Source organism: Oryctolagus cuniculus, chromosome 19 (assembly GCF_964237555.1).
Source record: "Oryctolagus cuniculus chromosome 19, mOryCun1.1, whole genome shotgun sequence".
Taxonomy (NCBI): domain Eukaryota; kingdom Metazoa; phylum Chordata; class Mammalia; order Lagomorpha; family Leporidae; genus Oryctolagus; species Oryctolagus cuniculus.
This window is the reverse complement of record NC_091450.1, coordinates 29,943,615-29,969,637: the sequence shown is the minus strand read 5'-3', so window position 1 is coordinate 29,969,637 and position 26,023 is coordinate 29,943,615. Positions and strand designations below refer to the sequence as shown.

General features: G+C 51.2%; 1 protein-coding gene and 1 long non-coding RNA gene across 21 annotated transcripts in view; both read left to right on the top strand.

The window, feature by feature from the left end:
* RBFOX1 (RNA binding fox-1 homolog 1) overlaps positions 1 to 26,023 on the top strand; it is a 2,206,955-nt gene that overhangs the window by 611,827 nt on the left and 1,569,105 nt on the right. The window lies entirely within an intron of this gene.
* The window catches only part of LOC138846926 (uncharacterized), a 52,114-nt gene continuing 38,406 nt past the window's right edge, over positions 12,316 to 26,023 (top strand). Inside the window, exons 1-2 of the long non-coding RNA XR_011384444.1 lie at positions 12,316 to 18,899; positions 20,233 to 26,023. The exon at positions 20,233 to 26,023 is cut by the window's right edge and continues 38,406 nt beyond it. This is a non-coding gene — a long non-coding RNA (uncharacterized lncRNA). The remainder of the gene's footprint in view (positions 18,900 to 20,232) is intronic.

The window sequence follows — 26,023 nt, the reverse complement described above, 5'->3', positions numbered from 1 at the left end:
TTTCTGGACTCCTGGAAATCGGGTCTATCATGTATATACGTCTGACATTTGACCTTTCTCAGAGATAGACCATTTTGTTTGCATCCTATAAGCTAACGTGTGGAGTAATGAACACGTTCCTAGAGGGAGATTGTATTTGACACAGAAAGGACTTCAAGACCACAGCGATCCCTCAGTGGCGTGTAAGGAGATGGTTGAAATCCTGGCTCGGAAGGACATGGGGCTGCTCGCCGTGCCTTTGCCACTCAGCGTGGGAGTCACACAGGAACACGGCCGCGGATGAACACTGGCTTCTGGGACTTTCCCCAGGTCACCGGGTCACCTGTCAGAGTCACGTCTGCCATGCTGTTGTGCCACCGACCTTCACCGTGGCTGTGCTGTATCCTCAGGCAGCCATGAGGCTCTCCCCAATGCTCCCTCCATTATTTAAAATACCGCCTCAAGGCACAAGTATAAATATTAAAACTTAATTAAGGAGTCTATCAATGATGGAACTTCAAAACGAGGGGACCCACGACTTTGAGAAAATGTGATGGCAAATAAGGTTAGACTAGCTTGTGGGGTGAGGGGGGTGATAGGACGAAATGACCCTGAGTCACGCGGAGGGCCGGCTCTGCTGCCCAGCGCCGTCGGGACCACTGGCCTGCGGTGAGTGCGTGCTGCCTGCTGTTCAGCTGGGTGGGTGTGTCTGCTCAGCACGCAGCACGCGGAGGGCTCGGTGCTCAGCGAGCAACTCTGCTTTCCTGGGACGTCTGTTACTGCGGGGGCCGCCAGACCATAACCGAGAGACGGAATGTCACTGGAGGTGGTGGTGGCTCTTACATTGCAGGGTCACCTGGTGATCAGTCAGCCTCGGAGGGGATTTTTGTGACACGCCTGGTGCAGAGGTGTGTAGGAGCAGTGGCGCTCACTGTGGTAGTCGTGGCAGTTATCATTATTCAACAACAGTAACACCCTTGCTATCGGCAGCGTTTGACAACCTCTCTAGGCAGCAGATTGGACACAGAACATGGTTCCAATGTTTGCCTCTCGACGACCGTGGAAGTGATAAATGGGGGGTGAAATGGGAAAGAGCCAGTGGGGCTGCCCGTGCAGAGGCCATGGCGACAGACTTAGGTCCCTCTGTGAGCCCTGCCTGCAGGGGACTGCTGACAGCAGGCGTATGCTTGGCTCTGATGGATTGGCAGAGAGGGGCGCTGATGTATTGGCAGTGTTATGAAAAGTGACGGCGGGGGGGGGGGGTGCTGTTGCAAGTGCTGAGTCAGCACCCGCTGCTCCGGCGGGATCCCAGGAGAGGAACTGGTGCCCGCTCCCTTGGGTCCAGCCCCCGCCTTCTTGATTTGGAGGCCACTGCTTGTGTTCTGGAGCGTGTATCTTAAGAGACGCCCAGGCCGTGGCTCAGGGGCTGAGCCCACGTTCCTTCCTTCAGCGTCCCTGGAGAGTGGGGTCCAGTGGGGCTGTGGCCCACCGCAGAGGCTGAGGAGGAGAAGGGAGAGTGTGAGTGCGGGGATGGCCCAGGTGGTGGGAGATGGATGTGGCTTCTGAGGGAGAGACCTGACGTTACATTGCATCTGTTGGAGGCCTTATAGCTCTTGTACGTGAGGCTCTTGGCAACTGGGGAGCTTGAGTGAGAAGTCTTGCCCTTCAAGGTGATGGTGGACAGACCGGAGCTACTGGAGTTACTTTGGAGTCTGAAAAACTTTGAGAAGAGCCATCTCCCTTCAGAGCACAGGTGCAGGTGCATGAAGATCCTGCCACTAGCTTGCTGTGTGACCTCAGGCAAGTTTCTGTACCTCTCTGGGCCTCCATTTACCTATAAAAATGAATAACGCTGCCTCCATCTGCAGAAAGTGGGGCAGTCAGACCAGGTTCACAGGAACCCCCCCAGCAGCCCTTCCTTGTCTCTTGATTGACTTTGGGATGGTCAGACTCAGGCTTCTCATTCCAAGACTCTTGAATAAAATAGCCCTGGTGGTTAGTGAGCTTGTGGTTCTTGAAAACATATTTTATATCCCAGTTATTTTTATTCATCTCACACATGAAACTGTACAGGTTTCTTTCTTCTGGGTGCACTTGAAATCCCCATCCTTGCCCTCCAGAAACACAGTTCCGATGAACTGCCCTCTGCTGCTGTCGGCTTATGTGGGAAGCCTTGTAAGAAAGGCATTTGGTGTTGTATTTAAAAAATAGATACTTTGTGTCTACACACAGAGAAAAAGAATCAAACATGTAGCCTGAAGTTGAACAATCACTTAGAGGAATGTGACACCTCAAGGAAAAAAAACAGCATTACTGAAAACAAGCAAGCAGGAAGACAGGCTGTGAAGAATTCCCGCTCCCTGTTCTGCACCAGGGACTGTCACCTCCTTACCTCTCGTCTCAGGATCAGAAGGAGTTTGTCCTGTCCTGGGGCACTGATTGCCCTTGTAGATCCAGCACATACCTGTTCATGTTCCCTTTTCCCCCAGCCTGCCAGGAAGCTCAGAGCTCATTATGCAGTCTAGCCACAATGACATATAGTATTTGTTAGCGTGGGTTTTTCATATTAACCTCACTGTTGACTCCAATTCATTTCCTTGCTCCCCGTATAAAATGTTGACATTTTCTTATGATTTTAAGGTATCAAAAATGTGTTCAGATAGCAATCGGTTAGTGGTACAAAGCTAGGGATTGGAGAGCACAGTAAATTGCAGCCTTTTCAAGCATGAGAAATGCTGAAACAGGACAAAACAGAGCAGAAACTGGGAGGAAAAGGTGTGGTTTTGAGCCCCAGCAGCGTCAGTGGACAGTCTTTACTGTTTTCTCTTAAAAAAAAAAAAAAAAAAAAAACTATTGGGCCACTCCTTGTGCTGAGACTGGGTCCTCCATTGGCTTTTTTTTTTTTTTTTTTAATTTTTTGACAGGCAGAGTGGACAGTGAGAGAGAGAGACAGAGAGAAAGGTCTTCCTTTGCCGTTGGTTCACCCTCCAATGGCCGCCGCGGCCGGTGCACCGCGCTGATCCAATGGCAGGAGCCAGGTACTTATCCTGGTGTCCCATGGGGTGCAGGGCCCAAGCACTTGGGCCATCCTCCACTGCACTCCCGGGCCACAGCAGAGAGCTGGCCTGGAAGAGGGGCAACCGGGACAGAATCCGGCGCCCTGACCGGGACTAGAACCCGGTGTGCCGGCGCCGCAAGGCGGAGGATTAGCCTAGTGAGCCGCGGCGCCAGCCCCTCCATCGCCTTTTTCGTGCACTGGCTGCGTGAGTCTGGATCCATGCTTGAGGCAGCACCGTGTGAGGTGTTGGGGATGTTGTATCGGGTGGTGTCGCAGACCAGGATGCTGGCTTTGCCTGGTGAGGCTCACGCCTTCTGGAGGGGAACCCACAGAAGATGGGCAGCTGATAAGAGAACAATGGAGTTAGCTATTGTGTGTTAGGATGGAGAAGCAATGGAATGTTGATACAGGAAAGTGGAGGGGGGGTCCTGTTAGGGGGGAGGGTCAGGGGGCTGTGTCCATGGGGCCCAAGGCCTGAGAAGGGCTGGCTGTACTGAGGGAGAGAGGGCAGGAGTGCAGGGTGCACAGAGGTGGCGACAGCTCTGTGCGGCCATCAGCGTGGCGGGGCAGTGCCAGCAAGGGAGGGCGTGGGGGCTGCAGGAAGCTGCAGAGGCCATGTTCTGAAGAGTGCTCTTGGTTCTTCCTGAGCTGCCTGAGATGGAGCTCGGGGGATGGGGAGAGACTAGGCTGCTATGGAAGCACCTTGTGGGAAAGACGTCATGTGTGTGTGCGTGTGTGTGTGTATGTGTCTGGGCATGTTTGTGTGTGCATGTGCATGTTTGTGCGTGCCTGCCTTGCATACGTGTGAATGTTTGTGTATGTCCATGTATGTGTGTGCACGTGTGTGTAGCAGGGGAAGTGGAGGAGCAAGGAGCCATGCGGTGCTGGAGTGATGGTCGCCTAGTCCAGAGTGCGTGTGAATAGGGAGCAGTGTCAGGGACGCTGGGTCCGCTCTGTGTCCAGTGTGTGGCCGTGGCAGCCTCCTGTCCAGCTGCTGGAGCGGCTCCTTTCTTGTGTATCTGGTGCGTGCAGTGTGTGACCTCTTCTCAGAAGGTGCAGCCAGACCCCAGCCGTAGGGACGGTTGAATGAGCAAGTGGAGTTGATCTCTGTGCCTTCAGCTGCTCCTCTGTGCCCGAGGGCTCTGTGTCACTTCAGGGGTCTTTTCAAGACCTGCTGTGGAGGTATGCACGTCGCGGAGGCTATGGTTGAGTGTTTCGTTCACACAGTGGCGGCCCTTTGCTCCTTACGCCATCCTTGCATTTCAGGGGCCCCCGCCTTGACACGCACCTTTAGTTCTGCTGTGCCTCATCCGCTCAGATGGTCCCCTCTCGCCTGTCCGTTTTGGAGGAAGGGAACGTTGGGTTTTCTTTGTCTTCCTCTGACCTGGGCAGGGGTTGTGACCCTGTGTCCCTCATTGGCTCCCTGTTCACAGACGAGAGTTTGGCCCTTCTAGGACTTACGGAAAAGTTAATTCTCCAGCTGTAGGGTGTGAGCTTGCTCTCCAGAAAGAAAGATCAGGACCCATCAGGAGGGGAGAGGGCCCTGGGGTTTGGTGATCTCTGGATGTAAGTTGGGGGCCCATTCGTTCTCGCTGGACTGCGATGGGTGTGCCTGCGTGCAGGAGACAAACAGGGAGCAGTCGCCAGAGCAAGTGCTTGTTGGAAGTGCAGGACATGCCAGCAGATGTCAGTGTGTCCTTGCCATTTCATTGTTTCGCCTTTTAAGTTTTTTTTTTTTTTTTTTAAGCCACGTTAATTATTTTCTGTAATAAAAGAACACAGGTGTGTTCTCCTATAGTCATAAATTAAGAGACCATGAAACAACATTTTGTTAGGTTTAGGGGAAGATATAAAGCCTCATTTTGCAAGGTGAATTCATGAAATTATCTAAATGGGTAACAGAATTCTGTCTGCCTAGAAGAGTGGCTTGATTGAAAGCCTCGTGTGAGGGCTTTTTTTCCCTCTTCCTTCTCTCCAAGCCATTGTTCAGAAACTAATAATAGCCCAAGATCCAGCTCAGCTTCTGAGAAGCGACCAGCTCTGCTAATTGATACAGCTCTTGATTTGAGAGCTGGGGTTGGCAAAGGAGGGGGCTCCGGCTGGGCCCAGACTCGCGATTTGTTGCCTGAGTTAGAATACGAACCCCTTGGAGTTTGCATTGTTGTCACAAGAACAAGACACCACAGCTAGTAGTTGGCTCTGCCAAGGACACTACTGGGGTGAAAAATTGGGGGCCTTAATAGTGAAACCATTTGATAAACATATTTAAAATGGTTCCTGTTAAGCGAAGGGTGACTGCCAGCGTTGGCAGAAGTCAAATGCTACAGGAGGAGGGCGTTCCTGGGCAGCGGATGATATTTTTAACCTAGCATTTTTGATGCTTTGCTTTATTTCTTAATGGTTTAGGTTAAAATGCCACAATACTAAAAAAAATGCTAGAGTATACAGAGAATAATAAATCTGACGTGTTCTTGCCTCCTGCTCACCAGAGTTAACTGCTGTTGCGGTATTGTACGCATATTTATTCAAACGTTATGTACCTGCCTGCGTTTTGCAGTAACAGAAGATAGCATATGAGACGTATGGTTTTCCTCACTCTGCTTTATTTTTTCTTTTTGAAGTAGGGATACATGGGAGTACTTCAAAAAGTGCATGAAAATGGGGTTGAAGCCTATGTTTAAGGGTGAGCCAATTTGGTACAGTTGAGTCACCTTCCGGGGGCCTGTCTACCACATCAAAGTGCCTGGTTTGACCCTGGGCCACGGTGCTTCTGATTCAGCTTCCTGCTAAGGTGCGCAGTGAGAGGCAGCAGCTGCCGACTTGGATCCCTGTCACCCTCCGGGGAGATCTGAGTGGAGGTCTGGGCTCCTGGTAGCCTCAGGGCCCAGCCCCTGCTGCTGCACAGGTGTGGGGAGTGAACCAGTAAATGGAACACCTTGTGATGTGTTTCTCACTGTCTCTCTGCCTTTCAAATATAAATGGAAATAAATAAAAACTAAAAGATAGACATCTTTGGGTGTAAAAAAATGAAAATCCATGCAGTTTTTTCTTAGGACCCGTTTTGCATGACATGTTTGAAAATTCCCTTGTTGTGCTTGGATTTCAGAAGTTTTTGTCCCAAGATAAACTTATCCTTCAATTCCATTTTCCTCCAAATTTTTGAAGGATCCTTGAATATTGGGGACATTTTTATATCAGCCCATATATTTCTCCCCCATTTTGATAATGGTTATATAGTATTCCATTGCACATATTCACTGTACATTATTTAATTGGTTTCCTTTTGTTGGGCACTGAAGTCGTAACCAATACTCTGTGTAATTAAAGCGCTGCAGGGAATATCTCCGGCCAGAGCCACACGTGTGAGTCTGCCTGTGAGACCAGTCCCCGAACGGGCCTTGCTGGGTCACAGGATGTGTGCTACGGACGGCACGGCGGGCAAATGGCATTTAGAGCCGGTGGAGCCGGGCTACGCTCTGGGCTCTTGATCCGACTGTCGGGGTGCAGTCAGTGCCTTGTTTACTTGGCTGAGATGTTTCGCAGCTCTTGGCGTTGCTGTTTCTTGAGATCATCTTCCCTCTGCAGAGTGTTGGTGAAGAGCTGCGATTCCATCCTCGAAACAACCCCATGGAGTAGCCTCGTGCTGGGAGCGCAGGTGCTTTGCTTGGAGTCTCACGGTGCGTGGACAGGCCAGGGTACACACTCAGGGCCACCAGACTTAGCCGTTGCGCCCTGTGGCTGCGGTGTGTCTAGACTGCATTGTAGACTCACACTAGGGTTTATCCTGAATGCTCTGGCACTGTTAGCATTTTGGGGGGCTGGTTATCCCCTGGGCAGGGCTCTCCTGAGCTTCGTACCGTGCTGCGCAGTTTTGAGCGCCATCCCTGACCTGCACCTACTCCAAGCCAACAACAGCCCCCCTTCCAGAGTCGTGTCAATCAGAGGCGTCCCCAGACATTGCCGGAAGTCCCTGGACATGGGAGCTGCCCCCGGCTGCAGGTCACTGATTAGGACCAAGAGCAAATATGTTTCGGACATCCACGTGCAGCCCGAGAGATGTGGATGTGAGGAGACACGTGGTGGCTGGTGCCACGGGATTGTCTGTTCAGCTGTCTGGGCTGAGGGTCCATCCGTGAGTCCCCACTCAAGGCGGAACAGATGAGTGCCACTTGGCCACAGACACCAGCGGCAGAGGAAACGAGGTGTTGTCGAAGCCTTGTCTGCACTCCGTTCCATCACAGTCGTGGTCCCCACACGACTTTGTCTTTTAAAATGCAGTTTAGAAACGCCCATGAAAAATTGCCTGGTGAAATAGACTTATAAAAAATCATGTTCTCAACTATAGCCCAGCTTATATATGACACAGTTTTTCTGTTCATGCATTTTCATCCAGCGCTCAGCAATGCTCTACATCAAAATGGCAAGCGTGAGGCATAAGTGACACCAGCCCCTGCACGTGGCACACATTGATAATCAATTCCTCTCCCCACGTCGGCGACACCTCCTTCGACTCCCCCATCCATCACTGCAGGCGTACACCATCAGCCAATTGGAATTACTCTGCGAAATGAAATTTATTTGCCATACCTATTACATGGTGCCTTTTTGGTAGAAGAGAAGGATTAGGCCTTCCAAAGAGGCCGGCTTATCAAGAGGCATTAGCTCACTTTTCAGTTACCCCGAGAAAAGTGCCTGATGGATGGGAAGAAACGGCTCTTCTTACGGCAGGAGCGAACGTCCTGTTTCCTAACAGTAACTGGGACCTGGGGGGATGCTCCCATGCCCCGACCGTCTTGCAGATGCCTCCCCGTTGCAGGTCATTGTTTTTATTGCAACTTCTCTCCCTGCCTTCATAAAGTAAGACCCTCCCTGAGAACCCCCTCCAGGCAGCCCACCAAGGGCGACACAAAGTGATGTGGAGATGATGGGAACTGGGGTGGCTCCCGGGGAAGCAGCTGTGGGAGTCACTGGAACCCTGTCGGCTCTCGGCGTGGGGCCCAGAGGAAGCTTGAGAGGTGCGGGAGAGCTGGACCGGCCAGGGCTTGCAGAGGGGACGTCCGGTGTATACAGGCCCTGGGCCCAGGCTGCTTGGAGAAGGCAACTTGCATTTCAGATTTGGAGAGGACTTTAGGTGGCACTTGAGAACTGTGCATTCTGGCTACCGTTTTCATCTTTGCTTTGCTTCTCTGGGGCAAGGGGTTGGGAGAACTCTTACAGAACTATGTGCACAGGTCCAGGAGCTTGGCTAACTTGTGCCGACACCCACCACTGCATAGCTTGCTTGCTTGCTTGCTTGCTTGCTTGCTTTCTTTCTTTAAACTAACCTCTCATTTCTGTTCTTAAGAAAACAGGGGAAAATGATACTGGGGAGGAGAAGCAACAGGTCCAGGGCTGTCTTCTGCCTCCTCTGACCCCAGTGGTGATGGTGTCCCGGCTCTGCTGGTAGCTGGTTGGGTGTGTGAGAGACGGATGAATCTCTCACTCTCTTGTAATTTTTCCCTTTTAAGAGAGGTTTTTCTTTCCTTAAGGATTTATTTATTTGAAAGGCAGAGTTACACACACACCCAGAGAGAGAGAGAGAGAGAGAGAGAGAGAGAGAGAGACCGATGGAGAAAAAGGGATCTTCCATCTGCTGGTTCACTCCCCAGATGGCCTCAATGGCTGTGGCTGGCCCAGGCCGAAGCCGGGAGCATGGAACTCCATCTGGGTCTCCCAGCCTGGGTGGGAGGCGCCCAAGCTCTCGGGCACTTTCTGCTGCTTTCCCCGGTGCGTCAGCAGGGAGCTGGACGGGAAGTGGAGCAGCCGGGACAACTGGGGCTCAAACGGGATGCCCGTGTTGTGGGTGGCAGCTTAACCTGCACCACGACGCCAGTCCCAAGAAAACGCTTCTTGGCTTCAGTTGTAGGCACCACTGAATACCCTGGGCTTACTGAAAGGGTAACCAAAATTGTAGAAATAAGAGTTTTCAACTGGGTAGAGGGCCTTTGGCCTTTTAAAATTTAAATTCTGAGAGTATCACAGGATAACCTTCGTATGATCTTGTCATGATCCGGTTAGATGAGGAGGAAGAATATCAGGCCAAAGAGGCACAGTGTTCAGCTTGTGGTGCAAGTAAGTCCACCACGGAGTGCCAGGGTCGAGACAGGAAAGGGCTGGAGAACTCGGAGCCGCGGGCATGGGCCGTGGTGCAGCGTGGGTGGGAGCGTGAATGTTAGCCCTCTGATGAGCAGCGGTGGGGCTCACTTGAATCCCAAAAAATGATCACCCAAAGACAAGGCAGCTGCTGGAGCGATAGGAAGGACAACGTTCCAGACCACGGCCACGTCCTAAGACGTTGACTTCAACGCCTCTCAGGCTGTGATGCCAACACGGAGTCGGCAGGTCCTTCCTGGACATTCCGAGAACTGCCCCTGTGTGCGTGGATGCTTGCCTGAGCATGTGTGCAGCTTTTCTGCACGGGGCCTGGAAGTGAGGGAGTGTTACTTCCAGTCCTCAGAAAGCTTTTCTCATGTCCTCGGTTTATTTTTCAATATTCAGTGGAATTCTGCCTGTGATAGTCTTTGGGCATTTATCACGAGTGAAAATTTATAGCATGCATTTGAGCGATGAGGATTGGTATTGATGAAAACAGTTAGGTTTCTGGACCATTTAGTGGCCTGTTGTGGGGATTGTGTACTTGGGCATCAGCAGCGCTGTTCTAGGAGGTTAAGGAGACGGGGCCAGGGGCTGCCCCGTATGGTCTCCGGCTTACAGATAACCCTGTCTTCAGCTGGGTGGCTAAAAGTCATGCTTGATAAGCTTACACACGTTCCCTTGTGAGTGTGCTGGCCCAAACCTGTGCTGTGCACACGGGACACGGTGTAGCCTTCTGTGCCCAATTGTCGAACATTGCTGTTGAATGAAGTTACATGGTCTCCCAAATCCTCTTCATCGGCCGCCTTATTTCCAGCAGAGTCTTTTGCCGGTGTCTGTTGGCGGGGCACTTAGTAGGAGCTTTTACAATTTACCATTTTATTAGGCAAAATCAAGTTCACGTACATGAACCTGGGTTCCATGGCTTTAGAGCTTCCGTTCCTTTTCCTCCGTGCATGAATTCTGCAGAAAAGCTCGGGAGGATTGTTTCCCACTTGGGCTGGATCTGGGGCTGTCCTTCCTACTTGCACCAGGGACGTGAATAGCTGTGTTTTTGAATACACAGATTACGAGGGATGGTTGCCAAGAGGCAGCTTCCGTTTCCTCTGGCAAGCGCATTGCTCTCCTCACATACCTGCCAGTGTCCTCTGCTCTCCTCCCGCATCCTGGCTTATGGAAAAAAAAATAAGAACCAAAAGTGCTGAATCCTACAGAAAGTTTCCACTCCCAGCCCAAGCTGTGAGCATAGCGGGGAGAGGAGCACAGATGGCCGGTGGGTTGGAGTCCGCAGAGAAGCAGCTGGGATGCACGAGAGGGCACTTCCTCCTCCACGTCCCAGGAAGCCTGGCCAGGGCAGCTCCTGGAGCTCGGAGCAGGACGAGAGGCTCAATGTCACGACCTCAGTCTGGCTCTGTGCACCCTTGGACGAGCCCACGTTGGACTGGAAGTCAGCGGAAAAGCTGAGACTGAGCTCTCTGCCTCCTCCTTGCTGAACAGCGACACAAAACCCCCACGACGTGCCAGCTCGACAGAAGGCTTGGGGGTAAAATGCCGATGAACAGGAAATAACCATATTTCCCCGCGTTAGCACCAGCTTGGAGACTGCGGCTCTGTGAGCAGGGCACGCCTTTGGGTGGTTTTGCATCCTAAAGGGAGGAATTTTTTTTTTTTCCATTTAAAATGAAACCTTTCTTTGCCACTGAATAATTGCTTGTTGTGTAGCTGCCAGCTGGAGCAGCCGTGATTCCTAACCCCTGATTTGACTGCGGGTTTGCCCGGTTATTCTGGGGAGAGCTGGGGCCTCTGCCAGCCCCAATCGCTTCTGATTCTTTTGCAAATGTTACTTTTAAGGGCTCTGCCTTTTTGGGTTCAGACACGGGTTATCCATGGCTGCATAACAAATTAGCCCCAAGCCGAGCAGTTGGGAAGCAGCAGGCTGTCTGCTGTGTCTCTGGGTCAGGCACTTAGGAGCCTCCTTCGGGAAGGGGGGTGCTCAGGCTCAGCGTTCTGAGGAGACTGTGTTGGGGATGCAGGCAGGGCCTGGAGGATGTGGCTCTAGGCACCCTCAGCTCAACAGCTTTGTCAGATGTTTCTTTCAGGGGTGCATGGAGTCAGAGCACGGAAGTTGGCTTCCCCTTGAGCTGGATGAAGGAGGCGGGTGGGAGAGAGAGAGGGAGAGGGGGAGAGAGGGAGAGAGGGAGAGGGAGACAGAGACAGGGAGGGAGGGGGGAGAGAGGGAGAGAGGGAGAGGGAGACAGAGAGAGGGAGGGAGGGGGGAGAGAGGGAGAGAGGGAGAGGGAGGGAGAGGAAGGGAGAGGGATGGAGAGAGGAGGGAAAGGGGGTAGCAGGGAAGAGAAAGTCTGGATGACTGTTGGGGGGTATAGTTTTTTCTGTAGACACCTGGTGAAAGTGTGGGGCTCTTGCTGCTGTTGGTGGTAGAATAGGGAGAGGTTTGTATGATCTGTAGCCTAGAGTTGACAGTAGAGTTGACTCTCTGTGTTATACAGTTCTACTTTTGTAGAAATCTTTTGTCGTGGGCTCACACAGACTTTGCCTTTATGTGCCTGGCATATTTCACATAGCGCAGTGTCTCAAGGTGCACCCACAGTGACGTCGTCCGTGTGAATCTGGGGAACGTTGCCTTCCATGGATGGACCCCGTTTTGCATGTCCCATCCTCTGTTGGTGGACCCTGACGTGTGTCTGTGTCGCAGTGACAGTGCCACAGGTTTCGGCAAGTGTGTAATGATATCTGTCCTCCATTACGGTAACCCGTGCTGGAGCCTCACTCCTCTAAGAACCCCCTGTCCCTCTTTAACACGTCCCTCCCACTCCACCTGCCCGTTCCCGGCACCCACGCCTCGCTGGGCTGTTTTGCCTTTTGCACTGTGTTCCGTAGTTGGGATCCCAGAAGGCACAGCCCCAGTGGTTTTTCTGTGACCCTGTTTCAGAGTCACACACCCTGATTCCTGCCTCTGCTGCTTGTTCCGGGCAATTCCAGCCCACGCTTCAGGCAGGGGTGAGTGAGCTCCAGCCCTGCAGGGGGCGCCGCTGAAGCGGCTCCGAGTCTTTCAGCCCCGGCAGTGAGGAGAAGAGAGCAGGAGGCCAGGATGTGCCGAGTTTGCTGTGCTGCTGCTTCCGCTTTTTGCTGGGGGGGGGGGGGGGGGCTTCAGCAGTGGCCAAGCTCATCCCCCTCCTCCCCATCGCCTCAGACCTCCTGGATGCACACCCAGCTCAGCCTGAATCCAGAGCTCACAACTCTTGACATCCGATCACGCTGCTTCCCCTTCAGGGATGATCCTAGTCGGGGGCTTGGCCAAGCGGAGGTGTCCCAAGGCGTGGGGTTGGCACCTGCTTCTGCAGGGGGCAGCACGGGGTTGGGACCTGCTTTTGCAGGGGCGGCGTGGGGTTGGCACCTGCTTCTGCAGGGGCAGCCGTGGGCGTGCAACCCCTGCCCAGGTCAGTTCCTGTAACACATCACCCCAGACTGGGTGACTTCAGACAGCACAGATTGTTAGGTTAAGGTTCCCAGGTCCTCACGGGGCTCAGGGGGCCATCATGGAAGTGTCAGGGAGATGCCCACTTTTTTTTCCCCTCCCATGGAGGATCTGTGCCAGCTTCCAGAGGCCACCGGTTGCTCAGGGCTTGAAGTCATTTCCTCCAGATCCCCGCCTGCCACAGTCACCTCTGACCTTTCTTGCCGTCGTCTTGTCTCCTTCTGACTCTCCTCCCCCTCTCTTGCACTTGGCAGGATCTTTGTGCCTGTCCCTTCCCCACCATCACTCAGAAAGTCTCCCCAGCAGCAGGTAAGCCGGTTGCCAGCCCTCATTCCTCTGCAAACAGAATTGTCAGGGTTCCCAAGGATTCAGAGGCTGGGCATCGTCAGGCGCCGGCGGCTGCCCTGTTTTTCCGAGGAGGCTGGTCCTTGTGGGTTGCACCCTTGGGTTCCTTGCCTCTTGACTTTAAAAAAAAAAAAGATTTATTTATTTATTTAGAAAGTTGTTAGACAAAGGTTGGTTCACTCCTCAAATGGTTTCAATGGTTACGGCTGGGCCAGGCCGAAGGCAGGCTCCAGGAGCTTCATCCTTGTCTCCCACGTGGGTGCAGGGGCCCAAACACTTGGACCATCTTCTGCTGCTTTCTCGGGTGCATTAGCAGGGAGGTGGTGGGACGTGGAGCAACTGAGACACGAACCAGCACAGTGTGGGAAGCCGGTGTCACAGGTGGTGGCTGTACCCATTGTGCAACAACACAGGCTCTGCCCCTCGGTTTCCATTCGAGCTCTACTTACGGGGAATTTTCACAGGAGATCAGAGGGAGGGAGGTGTATGTGGTCCCCGGGCCCTCCCCAAGTGGCCAGCGGGAGCCTTCAGGCCCGGGCCCAGGGCCCCTCTCTGAGTAATCTCCTGACCTTTGGGAGCCTGTGGCTTCGCCTTCCCGCAGGCCCCTCTGGCTGAGGCAGGAGAAGGCTGCTGCTGCACATCCTGCCTCTCCCCATGTGCTCTGCCTACCTGAAAACGGTGCTTCTCAAAGCAAAGTCTCCCTAAATAGCCTCCTTTGATCGTGCCATCTGTCTCCTGTGGAGGCTTGACTGATGCAGTGACTAACGGTGTTCATGTTGCATGTTGGTTTTAACGTGGGGTGTGCCAAGTTTGTCAAAGCATGCTACTTCCCCCGGACAGAGATGCTCACAGGTCTCCGGCGTCCTGGGCTGCCGCCGCGTTTGCCCAGAGCAGGGTAGGTGTCTGGGCCAGTGCAACACTTTGTCCCTCTTTCACTGGGAACTTCCTTAGGTTGTGGGGGGTTCTGGCTCTGAAGTGGTCTGTTCCAGATGACGAGGAATTCAGGAACAAGCAGCAGCTCCTGGTGCCCAGGTGGGACTGGTTATTCCTCCTATCTGAGAAGACTTGACTCAATTTAAAAAAAAAAAGCTTTAAGATAATCAAACAATTCCACAGGTGAGCTAATGAGCTAATTACAGATAGTGGTTTCAAAACATTGGCATTGCACAAGTAAACAGCATCTGCCTTTGATTAAGGTGTGAAATTTTAAGAAGGTGTGAGAAGACGGTAATAATCTTCAGGTGTGTTCCTTTATTTATTTATTATTTCAAGGAAATAGAGAAAAATGTGTGTGCCTCCCTCTGAGAACCCTGAAAACAGAATAACCCACGCTGAGACCCTCCCCTGGTGTGCGGTCGACCGCCCCCCGCTTGGGGCACCGCCTGCTCTGTTGACTGAGAGCTGGGCTGTGGCTGTTTTGTCATCGCCCCCTCCTGTTCAGTGTCATCACTGTTTTAGCTTGGGAGTGAGCTATCTCCATGAACGCACGGAGCTCACAGTTGTGAGCTTCTGGTCTCCACGCTGTGTCAGTGGGTTTTGTTCCTGGCTGTGTGTTAGGTTAAGGGAGAGCTTTAGAAAGCAGCCATGGTACCCAGACCATGACCCCAGGGCCACTGGCTGAACTGGCCTAGGATAGGTCTTCTAACCTGCACCAGCCTACAGACCCACGGACTGAAGCAGAGCGGCGCCCGTGTTCCCGGGTGCAGGTGCCGATTCAGTGCGTGTGTGGTGGGGCCTGAGATTCTGAGTTATGATAGACTTGCAAGCCATGTGCCTGCTGCTGGTGCTGGCACAGGAAACACGTGCCGAGTAGGGGGGAGGTAGAGCACTCGGGAGAGTACTGGTAGCATCCCAGAATGGCTGAGCCTTGGTGCTGGCACAGGAAACACGTGCCGAGTAGGGAGGAGGTAGAGCACTCGGGAGAGTACTGAGAGCACCCCAGAATGACTGAGCCTCGGTGCTTGGGCCTTGGGGGATCTGGATGGAGGCTCAGTGGGTTCTCCAGGAAGAAGCAGCTTCTGTCTCGTTTGGGTTACTGGGGTGGCAGACCCAGCAGAGTACTAGTAGCACAGGACAGCCAAGCCTTTTCATGTGAATTAGTGTCACGTTAATGATCCAAGTCAATTCATCCATTCATTTGTGCAGTGGCTCATTCAGTGAACAAGTATTGGATACCTGTTGGACACCGGGCATCTTTTCGGCTCTGAGAATAGATCAGTGAGGATGAGAAGGGAAGTTCTTGCCCTCACATAGTCAGGTGAAGGGGGTGGAAAGAGGTCCTTAAGTAAATAGGACTCCAGGGGAGAAATGCAGGTGCTGATGCGGGCTGCGCAGGACACAGCTCAGGCACTGGTTAGGGAGTGTCCTTGCCAGAGGGTGTGGCTGGAGTTTAACAGGCGGCTGTAGCTGGGGCAGTCACAGGAAGTTTCTCAGGGGAGGTGATGTTGCAGCTGTGTGATGCAAAGGGTGAGAATGAGACGTGTGAAGATCCGAAGTCCTTTCCCGGGAAAGCAGAGAGCGAGGGCCCGCAGGCAGGGAGCACACGGCTCTCCTGGGAGCAGAGAAGCGGCACAGTGTGGTCTTGGTGCTGTGAGGGAAGACGGGAGTCGAGTGGGGGTTGGGAGGGCAGTGGCAGGACCTGCAGGGAATGGGGACTCTGATCTTTCAGCACCAAGGAAAGCCCTCTGATAGTTTTGTTTTTTGTTTTTATTTTTTATTTTTTGATAGGCAGAGTGGACAGTGAGAGAGAGAGACAGAGAGAAAGGTCTTCCTTTTTTTTTCTGTTGGTTCACCCCTCACTGGCCACTGCAGCCGGTGCACCGCGCTGATCCAAAGCCAGGAGCCAGGTGCTTCTCCTGGTCTCCCATGGGGTGCAGGGCCCAAGCACCTGGGCCATCCTCCACTGCACTCCCGGGCCACAGCAGAGAGCTGGCCTGGAAGAGGAGCAACCAGGACAGAATCCAGCGCCCTGACCGGGACTAGAACCCAGTGTGCCGGCGCCACAAGGCAGAGGATTAGCCTAATGAACCGCGGCGCTGGCCCACCTCTGATATTTTTATGCAAGGAAGAGACACTCTGATTCTTTGTGTCAAAACGATCACTTTGGGGGCCGGCGCCGTGGTTCACTTGGCTAATCCTCCACCTGTGGCGCTGGCATCCCATATGGGCACCGGGTTCTAGTCCTGGTTGCTCCTCTTCCAGTCCAGCTCTCTGCTGTGGCCCGGGAAGGCAGTGGAGGATGGCCCAAGTACTTGGGCTCCTGCATTCGCAAGGGAGACCAGGGGGAAGCACCTGGCTTCTGGCTTCGGAAGGGTGCAGCGCCGGCTGTAGTGGCCATTTGGGGAGTGAACAAACAGAAGGAAGACCTTTCTCTCTGTTTCTCTCTCACACTATCTAACTCTACCTGTCAAGAAAAAAAAATCACTTTGGTTGTCATGTGGCAGATACATTGGAAAGAAGGGTGCTGGAAGTGGACTCAGAGGTGAGGGTTGTGGTACAGCAAGCTAAGGGGCTACTTGAGATCCCTGTGTCCCATACTGGAGGTCTGGTTCGAGACCCGCCTGCTCTGCTTCCTATCCAGCTTCCTGTTAATTCATCCCGTGAGGCAGATATGATGGTTCCAATGTCGTGGCCCCTGCCACCCGGATGGGAACCTCAGATGCAGTTCCTGGCCCCTGACTTGGGCCTGGTCCAGACCTGGCTGTTACATGTATCTGGGATGTGAACTGGTAGGTGGGTGATCTCTGCCTCTCCCTCTCCTTCTCTTTGTTTATCTCTTTCCTCTGTCACTCTGCCTTTCAAATGGATGCAAATAAGTATTAAAAAAAAAAAAAACACCATTAGCAGACTCTTAGAGTAAGCCAAAAGAGTGATAATGGTGGATGGTTCCAGAAAACTGGCAATGGGAATGGGTGTGATTTTGTGGTGACACTGACAGATGAAGGGATGAAGGGAAGGGAGGAATGGTGTGATTTGTAGGAAATGGAGAAATGGGAGTGCTTTACCCGGCTGCAGATGCCTGGAAGAAAAATGAGAATGTAGTTTGTGATAAGACTGAAGAGCTCCTCTTTGTACAAGTTTGAGAACTTTGGGATGCCTGTTAAACTTTTCAGAGTGGATTCCGTAATAGAGTTGTGTTCCCAAGTCTGGAGCTCAGGGAAGAAGTCGGGTCTAAAGACTGTGTTTTCGGAGTCTGCTGACACAGTGTTCCTATCAAAAGTCATCTTATGCAGTGGTTTTGTCAAAGAGAGAGAATGTAGCTAGAAACGACCAGAAGTCAAAAAATTGAATGCTTTTGCAGAAGACTGGGTGAAGATTAGAGAAGCAAACTTTGGATTCATATTTGTTCAAAATTTTTTTTAAAGTTTACATTTGCGTATTTGAAAGGCCACGACCAAGCTCTCCCATGCACTACTTCACTCCCCAAATGCCCACAGCTACTTGGGTAGGCGTGGCTGAAGCCAAGAGCCCAGCACTCGATTGGATCTCTCCTATGGGTGATGGGGACCCAGCTGCTTAAGCCATTACCTGCTGTCTCCCATTTTTCCCATTAGGAGGAAGCTGAAAGAATAGCAGAGCCGAGACTTCTAGCCAGGTGTTTTGAAATTGGATGCAGGTACCTCAAGCAGTGACCTAACCCACTGCCCAAACGCCAGCCTCTGAATCTTCCTTTTTTAAAAAAAATCATTTATTTGAGAGGTTGAGTTACAGAGAGAGGGAGAGACAGAGAGGAAGGTCTTCCATCCACTCATTCACTTCCCATATGACCACAGCAGCCAGAGCTGAGATGGTCTGAAGCCAGGAGCCAGGAGCCAGGAGCTTCTTCTGGGTCTCCCACATGGGTGCAGGGGCCCAGGCATTTAGGCCATCTTCTGCTGCTTTCCCAGGCCATCAGCAGAGAGCTTCATTGGAAGAGGAGCAGCCAGGACACAAATCAGCACCCATATGGGATGCCGGCGCTGCAGATGGAGCTTAGCCTGCTACGCCCCAGTGCCGGCCCCTGGATCTGTGTTGAAGTCAGCCCATGGCCTCGGTTCCCAGACTTTTTATTCAAGATGACCTTTGCTGTGATCTCAGTGATAACTAGTGTGTAAACTTTGAGTAAGCAAGATCTCTCAGGCACGGAACATCTGGCCAAGCCAGTGTAATTTGAAGTGACGTCAGCTCTATCTCGGTGTCTCTCTCAGAGGGACGAATGATGAGGGTTTTACTTGGGGTGTTGAGGACAGTGGGGAGATAGGCTCGTTGCTTCCTGGGCCAGATGTCTAAATACATGGTAGGTGGAGTCAGTGGGTGGTGGGGATAAAGACACGTGCAGTGCTGGCATCCTTTAAGCAAAGCCAGGCACGGGGCCGGGGAGGGGGGAGGGGGGTGCAGGTGCAGCTGAAGATATGTGCCCGGAGGACACCTTATCACATGGAACGGTCCCTTGGCTAATGAGCCTTGAGGGGCAGGTGAACATTGACTCCTAAATGACTACCCCTGCAAGCTGACCTTCTGCTGTTCTGTATAAACAAGTGACTATGTTTCCTTGTGCTGGTCCACTCACTGTCCCAGCCCAGCACAAATACTCAGTGACGTTGGCTCACTCCTCCTTCCCTAAGCCTTGACCCAAGGGAATGGCGCTGTGTCTGGGGACAAGGTCGGGCTCTCCGCTAGATGCTGTCCCTGTGGCTGTGCTTGGCAGATGAAAGATGAGATTTCTCTGAAAAGCTCATCCCTTTGAATCGTGTTCCTGAGGAAAGAGGCCAGATGCCGCATGACCAGAGCTTTAGAAAGCTCCAGGATTTCTGGTGATGAGCATGCGAAGTCTGGCTGTCTTCCATCCTCAACAAGGGCAGTTCCAGCAGGAAACAGACGAAAATGCAGAAAAAGGAAAGGAGTTTGCGGGTAAGGGAGACCTGCTCCCAGACGGGAGTGATTAATCCCCACGTGGGATGGTTGAGAGGAGTGAGGAAGTATCCTTCCACGAAACCTTATTGGGGGACCCTGGTTTAGCTGTCCAGATGACTAGCACATCAACATTCTGGGAATGGAATATTGGCAGTGGTCATACGTTGTTCAGAGGTTCTGCACCCATTGGACGAGGTAACTCCATGACAGCGGCAGAAGCAGGGATGTTACTGCTCTACCTGTTTGTGCATGGAAAGCAAATGTGTCTGGAGACAAAAAGCAATTTTCCTTGGATTTCCCTGCCAGTAAAAATTGGAGCTTGGGATTGGCACTCGGCAGCTAACCCTTCAGAGGCTCCTTTTGCTGCCCGAGAGAAAGTAAGAGAAGGAAGTGCTACCTACAAGCAAGGCCAGAGACTGCAGCTGCATAAACTAGTTGTAATTTAAAATAAGTATAAGGGTATTTCAGGAAGTTCATGGAAAGTGAAACTGAGAGATACGTATGTATGAGGGATTGTCAATAAGTTCATTGAAAATGCATATTCAGGGAAAAACTGCATAGACCTCAACATTCTTGGTATCAAATTCTCTCTCTCTCTCTTTTTTTTTTAAAGATTTATTTTAGTTTTTTGAAGGACAGAGTTACAGAGAGAGGTAGAGACAGAGAGAGAGAGGTCTTACATTGCTGGTTTACTCCCCAGATGGCCGCAACGGCCGGAGCTGCGCTGATCCGAAGCTGGGAGCCAGGAGCTTCTTCTAGGTCTCCCACACGGGTGCAGGGACCCAAGGACTTGGTCCATCTTCTGCTTTCCCAGGCCATAGCAGAGAGCTGGATTGGAAGAGGAGCAGCCGGGACTCGAACCAGCACCCATATGATGCCAGTGCTTCAGGCCAGGGCTTTAAGCCACTGCACCACAGCACTGGCCCCATCAAATTCTCTTACAGTGTCCGTTTTTTCCAAAGTCCTTGGAGTGTGCCGTGGTTAATACGTGCCTCGAGTTTTGCCATAAAGTTGGATCTCTAATTTGAATTCATCTCAGTAACAGCTCCGAAGGGTGGTGGTTATTGTCTTCATTTGCATCTATGGAAGCCGACTCTGGAAATCTCGCTGGCCAGGGCCACACAGCTGCCGTGGCTGAGTCGGGGTTGGATGATTCGGGTCTCTGTCTCTGTTCCTGAACCCTGACACGTTGCTCCTCACTGCCCCACTGTTGAGTGGAGAGCTCCTGGTGCGTCCCGCACTGGTTTGTCTGAGCCCTTGGGTGCTGAAATTCATGGGTGGTTTGGAAGCACAGTGTGAAGTCTGACTGGTGATATTATTTTTCTTACAGGTGTCGCAGTGATGAGTCTGTGGGTTCTGTAGCCTCCGCTGCTGGTTTCCCTTTGAGAATGGCACATGTTGGCTGGAAGCCACCAGTAACCCACCAGTGGTGATTTCCTGTCTTCTTCCAGACAAACTTCATTATTTAATGTTCCTGGTAACAATACTGGGCATGCATTTTTGGATTACAGTGTGTGCCTTCTCAAATGAGGCACCCTGGAAAGGTTATTATTAATAAAGGTAGCACTAAAGCACCACACATAACTCTGTACTCTTGCTCGTGCTTAATGTATTCCCTGCAGAAAATTTTACTAGCAGTAAACCCTTAAAATTCAGCGCACTTTTTAATATACCCTGACCTTCAGTGACCCTTATCATTCATTGCATGGGAGTGACCTTTCCGAAGTTGAGAAGGGCGGTTGCAAATGGCTTATGAGTGTTAATACCTGTGCGAGGTAGCCACAGTTTCCTCTCGTTGCTGCTGATAATTAATCCATGCACTTTACAGGCACTGTATTTTTCCTCTTATGACACAGTCTGTGATGGTTTCAGAAGGGCGTGGGATATGAATGGTTCATTTGGCTAAAGTCAGTTTCCATCGTTTATTTAGCTCTACAGCATGTCGTGGGCTGGGGCCAGACGCAGGAGCGGCGGTCTTAGCCTGATGGACACTTGCTCATCATTTTCGTCTTCATCTTTCATCATGGATGAGTCTTGTTTTTTCAGAAAAATTATGGGGTAGGTGTTTTCTACGGTGGTTAAGTGCATCCCTTCTCAGAGTTCCTGCCTTCAAGTGCCCACTCCACTTTTGCTCCAGTGTTTTGCTCATTCATACCCTAGGAAGCAAAAGGTGTTGGCGTCAGTACTTCCGTCTCCGTCACCCATGTGGGGCACCTTTATTGAGTTTGGATGCTACTGGTTTGGGCTAGCCTAACCCTAGCTGTTGCGGGTGTTTGTGGAGTGAATCCGTGAATGGAAGATGTTGATCTCTCGGTGTGTCTCTCTGTCCTTTTGCCTTTCAAATAAATAAAAATAAGTAAATGAAACTTAAAAAAAAAAAAAACTTGAATTTTCATGATGTAAAACTTGAAGTTTATACCAAAGTAGAGACTAGCATAAAAAATAACCTTATAGCTCTGAACTGCGTCTGATAATTATCGAGATATTACTAATCTGATTCTCTCCATGCCCTCTGCAGTCTCAGGCTGCTTTGGAGCCAACACAAGATCCCTGCCACCGTCTCCATGACTATTTCAGTTTGTGTCTCTAAAGAATAAGAAGTTTCCTCTAACATAGTCAAAATGCATACTAAAAATTTATGAATGGTTCTGTTATATCATCAGTTATTAAATCATCGATTGTTTTAGGTTCATTTATTATTGCCGTTTGGGGGGAGGATAGACTTATTTAAGAGTGGTTTTAGGTCCACAGCAAAATAAAGCCCAAGGCAGAGATAATTCCCAGACTGTCTCTGCCGCCTTCCTCATCGTCACCCCCTCTGAAGATGGGGCATCTGTGGAAGCTACTGCACACCGTCCAGATAAGATCTGCACGCTGAGGTTGGCTGGCGAATCTTTACACGACCCTTTACTCTGTTCAGTGTGCCTCCAGCATTTTTGTTCATGTTTTTCTTAGTAGTTGATTTTGACATTGAAGGAAGCAGAATTCCTGACTCCTGATTGCATCCTCTGTGCAGTTTCACATGTTCCTTTCCTTTATTTATGTAAATTTTTACTTAATCATTTGATTGGAGAGATAGGGAGAGGTTGAGAGAGCAAAAGAACTCTGGTCTGCTGGTTCACTCCCTAAATGCCCACAATACCCAGGGCTTGCCTGGCCCCATAGGGAGCTGTGCACTCAACCCTGGTCTCCTATGTGAACGGCAGGAACCCAGCCACGTTAGCCATCATCCTTGCCTCCCAGAGTCAGCGCTGGCAGGAAGCCAGAGTCAGGAGCAGGAGCTGCAGATCCCATCGAGGCTCTCCAGTACGAGGTGCAGGTGTCCTGACTCCTAGGCCAGACGCCTGCCTCTCCTCGGCATTGAGGTTGAGAGCTGGTTCTGGGATCTCGATCACATACAGCTTCAGTTCCTTTAGTAGTTTTTTTTTTTTTTTTTCCCAAAGAAAAGGCACAGCATACAAGATCGCCTCTGTTTTTTTGATGTTGTAATCATGGATGTGCATCCGGCCTCAGAATCAACCCTTGGGGCGCTCGGATCTGGCTAAAAGGCCCATGAGAGTCTCACAGGCATGGAAAGCCAAGACACTGTGGCAAAAACGACCTGAATGAAAGATCCTGGTGAACAAGACCCCAGCAGAAAGAATGGGCCATCAAAGAAGGAGGCACCTTTCTCTGAAGGGCGGAAGGAACCTCCACTGTGATACGGCCTTCACTAAACAAGTTCAGAGTTGGTGAACTCAAGGGGCCTCCATAGCCTCGACAGCTCATGGCAAGAGCCTTGGGTGATTACTGACGTCATAGATAAGAGTGTCAATTGTTAAATCAACAACGGGAGTCACTGGGTACATGCTCCCACGTAGGATCTCTGACTTAATGTGTTTCACTATGAGAGTTAATGATAACACTACTAGTTGAACAATACCCTATACCTTGTGTGGTTGTGTGAGTGCAGCCTGTTGAAACCTTTGCTTAGTATACACTAAGTTGATCTTCTGCATATAAAGATAATTGAAAATGAAACTTGATGAAGAATGGGATGGGAGAGGGAGTGGGAGAGTGGAGGGCTGCGGATGGGAGGGAGGTTGGCAGGGGAAGCCACAACAATGCGAAAGTTGCACTTTGTAAATTCACATTTATTACATAAAAAAAAGGATGTGCAATTTCTAGGCCATTTGGTGGAATTTACTGCTGTTCTTTCTCCTGGATGGATTCCCTGGAATATTTCATTAAAATAAATTCCCCAATCTACTATTAGTATAATTTAGGCTTCAGCTTATAGAGGAAATATGGGAAAATGTTTGATTTTTCTCTTAAGTATTTTGAAAGTCCTGAGGTTTTTTTGAAATTTTTTTAACATTCTTTAATGGCAAAAATGGATTTTCTGGTATCATTAGAGAGTCATGGTTTGAAGTTCTTGCTTTATCAGTCTTCGATTTTCTTGATCTCTGCTGATCAGGAAATGCTTCAAGTTCTGTGGTGAGTCCTCCTGCCCTCGTGTCTTCCACAGCTTCCTTGCTGTCTTGTGCAATATGAAAACACAGCTTCCTCTGCTCATTTCAGCCCCAGACCTGGAAAAAAATCCATTTGCCCAAGAAGTTCTAGTTTCTAGCGGCATCACAGGCTGGCTGCAGAACGTCCCGTGGGTTTTCAGGTGATCTTGTCGGTTGCCCCAGATGCCTGCTGCTCCTGGTCCCTTCTGCAGATGCGCAGGCTGTCCACGCAGCCAGGCGTCCAGGCAGCTGATCTCCGAGTTCCCTCGTCTTCCTCCCTCCCAACCTCTGCTCTCCTTTTTCATCCCATTTCCACTGCTCTGGTCACTCTGTGGGGAGCAACCGAGACTAGACTAAATTACTGGAACTAAGACTAATTCTATGCATCTGATCTCCCACAATATGGCGCTGAGAGAGAGTAAACAACTTCCGCACAGCTGCCTCACCAATTCAACTAACAAGCTGCAGGAGCTGATCCTGCTCCTGATTGGAGGAGAGCAGCGTGCTCGGTGTGTGGGCAGCAGAGTTGGGATTGGTGGAAGAGGACTATAAAGGAGGAGAGAGACAACATGCACCAGGAACATCTGAGGAACATCTGAGCAGCCCCCGAGAGAGCCGGCCGGCGGTGTGCCGCTCCTCCACGGAAGCGGGGAAAGCGGCAGGGGTGCTGCCCCTCCATGGAGGCGGGGGGGAATGGCAGCAAACCTGGGAAGGGCCGGGGAAAAAGGACAGTACAGGGTCCGGTGTCGTTCCTCTGCGAGTGGGGGAGCGACACACTCCTCCGATTCCCTCACTCGGACTACCCAGTGTGACCCCTGGCATACTGCTTGATCTTTGATCATTCTCTTGTCTAGTCCAGCGATGGCATCCAAATCTACTGTATGCAGAACAAAACGGAAGAGCATCCCAGTGCAGAAGTACTCCTTCTCAGGAACCTCCGGGCCTCCCTGCTGCCCACTGAGTAGCTCCTCACTGGTGCAGCGTCCATGCTGTTCCAGTCTTTGCTGACCTCTGCTTCCAACCCCTGAAGCCACTGCTTCTCCCGTTTTGTGAGTCAGGAAGACTCAGCTGTACATCTCCTCCCTTTGTTCCTGCCTCTCCTATCCCTAAGGCATCTCTGTTCCTCTTCCCACCTCACTCAAGTTCATGCCAAAATTTATATCAGGGTTTTCTTCACAATAGTCTATCCTGTGAAGACTCCCATAGACCTTGTCGTCGGAATTACTGACTCGCTCTGTTTCGTTCCCTTGACTTCTGCTTGCTATACCTCTGTGTACATTGGTTTCTTTATCTTTAAACAGGAGAATTAGTGACGGTAGCAGCATCATGGAGTTGTGCGGAGACTTGGCGCGATTGCCCGTTTGAAGTCCTTAGCAGTGGGTTTGGATGCAGGGGAGCACTTCATGAAGAGTGGCTGATCCTGCTGTTGCTGCATACTGTAGTCACATTGGTAGTGGTAATATTTGTTTATGAGTCTGCTAATGCCAGCAGTTTTACCTGGACCCGGGTTTGTCTTGGAGCTGAGAAGTACTTCTGGGTAAGGGGCTCACCTCAGCACTTCTTCCTGTGGAATCCTTGGGCAGGAATAGTGCCTTCTGCACCCTGGGCTCTTGGTGGTTCCCATATCTCTATGTCATGGACATAGCAGGCGTGCATGGGCTCACACGTAATCGGTGACTCTGTTGTTGCATTCTACCTGGAAACCTTAAATGATGAGATAATGCCATCTGATACCAAGAGTTGTCATGGAGAAGGAAGTGTTGAGAGAGCAGAAGGGGGCAGGACCGAGTGAAAACCCTGGAGCTGTGGCCCTTGGACAAAATGAGGAGGGGTGGGCAATGCTTCTGGGAGGGAAAAGCATCCGAACACAGAGATGAGCAGAGGCTGTGCCCGAAGGGGCTCAGCTCAGGCCGCGAGAGGAAATCGTCTAGTTGCCAGTTACTCAAATCATACGAAGAGGCAGTCCTAGGAAGCACGGCTCTTAGTCTCAGTTGCATCTTGAAGGGGAAGATAATGTATGAAATCAGTCATGCAGCACTGTACCCTAGATGAAGTTCAGCAGATAGAACGTGGTTTTGTCCATGGTCTGCCCCCACGCAGCAGAGTCTCCAGGGCTCTGTGGTGTGTCCAGCATCTCAGTCTGTGCCTTGCTGGCACCTGGTCAGCAGCCTCCTGTGTTGGTCATTTCAGGTGGTGGAGGAAGCTGCAGGTTGAAGATGCTCCCTGATGCATGGACTTTTTGTCTCCTGGTTTGGTCTGTACTAACCGCTTGTTAGGAAACACAATAAAAATGTTGGGGGGGAGCAGTCAGATTTATGTGTAAAACAACAATTTGTGGCTGTGAGACTTGAGTCTCAGTAATGTAGGATCGATGTTGTCTTGTGTGTTTGCAGTAATAGCTGTGCAGTTGGAGCTCTTGGGCTGCTCCAGGCTTTGATACAAACCCACGTCTTTGAGCCGTGTAAGACCCAAGACTTCAGGTCCCCTGGCTTTCCCGGAGTCAGGGCCACATGTTCCGGGCCAGATGAGGTCTCTGTTGAAACCTGTCCACTGACTGACGTCTCAGCTGCCCTTTGTACTGTGTCTGTGGGGTGCATGTGGGAGAACAGTGTCATGCTTTCACTGTTGCTT